The sequence below is a fragment of the Triticum dicoccoides genome, chromosome 6A (assembly GCF_002162155.2).
Source record: "Triticum dicoccoides isolate Atlit2015 ecotype Zavitan chromosome 6A, WEW_v2.0, whole genome shotgun sequence".
Taxonomy (NCBI): Eukaryota; Viridiplantae; Streptophyta; class Magnoliopsida; order Poales; family Poaceae; genus Triticum; species Triticum dicoccoides.
The window spans coordinates 329,103,399-329,106,936 of record NC_041390.1 but is presented as its reverse complement, the minus strand read 5'-3'; positions in this window follow the sequence as shown (position 1 = coordinate 329,106,936).

Below are 3,538 nucleotides of genomic sequence, written 5' to 3'. Positions count from 1 at the left end.
AACTTATAAAACAAAAAGATTCAAAACAAATAAACTGGGAGAGAGGGAGTATATCGTAGGATGTGTCCCATACAAAATAAGTCCCCTGGTGTGTCACCGCGGAGATGCGGTTAGAAAGGAGCACAGCGTCTTCCTACTCGTACAACAACAAATCAGCCGCAGATAGCATGGTCCGCCTTTGACCGCCATGTGCAAGGTTTGTGCTATCTTATTCAATCTCACCGTGGTTCCATCATACCAATTCATGCGGTGGCCCGTTGCATGGATGATCCCAATGTTGGACAAAGGTTCTACAGGAACGGTTTCACTGTTGTAAATGTTGTGCAAATTGATGTTGGTACCCTCCCGTACATATGCAAGCCAATCTCCACTCGCACCGAGCCTAACCTGTGAAACAGTGTGCAGGGGGAGAGTTAGGAAATGGACACAAAAGTAGTCTTTAGAATGCATTTACTACGTGATCAAACTCATCTTACCTGCTCATCGGAGGAAATCCGAGTGCCCCTCAACGTCGGCATCTCAAGGGGTGTCAACTTGCAACTACAGCCACGCCGCGCTTGAGAGACCCCCAAGGAAACATCCTTGTGCGTTCCACGGAACATCAAGATGCATTTGTATGAGTAGTTTATCTTGTGAGAGAAAAGGATGAACGAGGGAAGGCCTCTAGAGATAGAGATGGACACTACTACTACCAATGTGCTGGCCCGTGCGTTGCAATGGATCCAAAGTAGTAGAATAATACTTGTTCACGTGCTTGAAATATAAACACTCTAGTTTTGATATACATGTGTCAGCAGACATGACAGCTTGTCCATGGAAGTTGAACCACGACGACCATCACGTTTCTTGTTTCTACCACTAAGCCACTGAAGTTCGGTCCCGTGGGCCCCGAGAGGGACATGTAACTCCTGCGGCAGGCCTTGTGTTGCTCCTGCAGTACGAGCTCGTGCCAAAACTGGAATTTGTTTCTTACTACTACCAACTAGTACTAGTAAGGTACACGTGCATTACACGCATGAGATTCTGGTGGTTTGTGCATTATGCTTCTACATGTGGAGCTTTCTGGATTCTAACATGTGGCAAAATCTGGTGGAATGTAAGGTTAGGCAAGTTTGATTAACTTAGGCAAGTGTTTGATTCAAGCCACACCTTAGGCAAGCCACACTAAGGCCCCACATGACATACACACAAAAAATGTGGCAAGATTCCCTTAGGCTTGCCAACTTGTTTCTCTCGTTTTGAAGAACTAATAACTTTGCCTAAGCTTAGTTGTGGCAAAGTTAGGGTCTGTTTGATTCAAAGGATTTTCATAGGATCTTTGAAGGATTAGAATCCTTAGGAATTTTTCCTACGTTGGTCGTTTGATTCGTAGGATTGAATCATGTAGAATATTTTCCTAAGGATTCATTTGTACTACGTTTCACAGGAATTCTAACATGCACTCCAACCTCTTGAAAGAAATCCTTTGTTTCTCATGTGACACAATCTAACAAACTAAATCCTATAGGGATCCAATGAACATGCCATTCCAATCCTAGTTTTTTCCTATTCCTGTGTTTTTGCAATCCTATGAATCAAAGAGGCCCTTAGTCATGAATTAAGATCAACCATGGAGTCTTCTAGATTATACATGTGGCAGAATCTGGTGGATGATATCCAACGGCCAGTAGTGCTCGGATTTGCCATCTTTGTACCATCGGATTGGCTTCATCCAACGACCAACTTTCAAAGTTTTTCACACACTATATAGGGGGTATAGATATATATGTGCCGGTCCTTTGCAATGGATCCAAAGTATAGATATCTATTTAGTGGAGTGCACTCTAAACACATTATCTATTTATTTCTCTCTAACCTTCCGTAGCCATTCAACCAAGCCACATAAGCTTCATGGGTGCCTGTCAGTGTCAAAACCGGCGGATCTCGGGTAGGAGGTCCCGAACTGTGCGTCTAAGGCGGATGGTAACAGGAGGCAGGGAACACGATGTTTTACCCAGGTTCGGGCCCTCTTGATGGAGGTAAAACCCTACGTCCTGCTTGATTTATTCTTGATGATATGAGTATTACAAGAGTTGATCTACCACGAGATCGGAGAGGCTAAACCCTAGAAGCTAGCCTATGGTCTGATTGTATGTTGTCCTACGGACTAAAACCCTCCGGTTTATATAGACAACGGAAAGGGCTAGGGTTACACAAGGTCAGTTACAAAGGAGGAGATATACATATCCGTATTGCCTAAGCTTGCCTTCCACGCCAAGTAGAGTCCCATATGGAAACAAGACGAAGTCTTCAATCTTGTATCTTCATAGTCCATTAGTCCGGCCAAAGGATATAATCCGGCTGTCCGGAGACCCCCTAATACAGGACTCCCTCAGTAGCCCCCGAACCAGGCTTCAATGACGATGAGTCCAGCGTGCAGTGTTGTCTTCGGCATTGTAAGGCGGGTTCTTCTCCAATTTTCAAGTGTTCGCAAGCAGTGTCCAGCTCCATAAATGTTGAACCTCTTGGCTTCTATGCCAAAGAAGGGCTTTCTCCCACGCATCGAATGAATACGAGGCGCCAGGGCATTTTTACATTCGCCCCCCTAGCCAGATAAATAAATTGTCTATTAAAGGGATGGGGATTCTTAGATCCGATCCATACCATCCTCCCCCAGCGAGAATCCATCAGAGCGCGTTTCGGAAAGATCCATTCCAGCATGGCCGACCTTCCCAGCTCCTCCCGCCCCCATAGCCCTAAGCCCGGGGATTGGGAGAGGTGTTCCGTCCTGCACAGTCGATTAGTTGAACTACAGACTAAGGGATTTCTCCCTCCGGCGTATAAGGTGCCCGTTCGAGCCGGGCTTGCCACCTACAATGGCGGGGAGCAAGCGGAGAGCTTTCCCTGTCCCTCCATGGGGGAACAGGTCTGCCTTGTTCCTTATTTACTAAGGGGACTCGGATTTCCAATTCATCCGTTCCTCCGCGGGCTCCTGGAGTTCTACAGCCTCCAATTACACAATCTCACCCCTGCCTCCATTCTACATATTGCCGGCTATGTTGCTCTCTGCGAGTTGTTCCTGGGCTGCGAGGCTCACTTCGAGCTATGGAAAAGGCTATTTTGCCTCGTCCCTCGCATACAGAGGAGATCACTTTATCAAGTGGGCGGAGCCAAAATATGGCGCATCGCCGATACCGGATACCTGTCCGGTACCCCTAAGAAGTCGTTCGAAGACTGGCCTTCAGAATGGTTTTATATGGAGGACATTCCCCTTTCGGACCCTGTTCGGCGGGGTCTTCCTGAGTTCAACAATGCTCCTCTGAAGAAGCGCCGAAGTTTGCGCCCACGGAGCCCCCAGGCGGAAGACAACAGAGAAGTCCTCTATCTCATGAACCGGATCAAAGCACTGGCTCAATCAGGATTGACAATAATTGAAGTTATGTCTATTTGCATAATGCGGGGAGTGCAACCACTTCAATACCGTGGGCACCCCTTGTGGTGTTATAACGGGGCGGATGACGCCACCTGCTGTGGGCGTAAGGGTCCGGACAATGCTGCC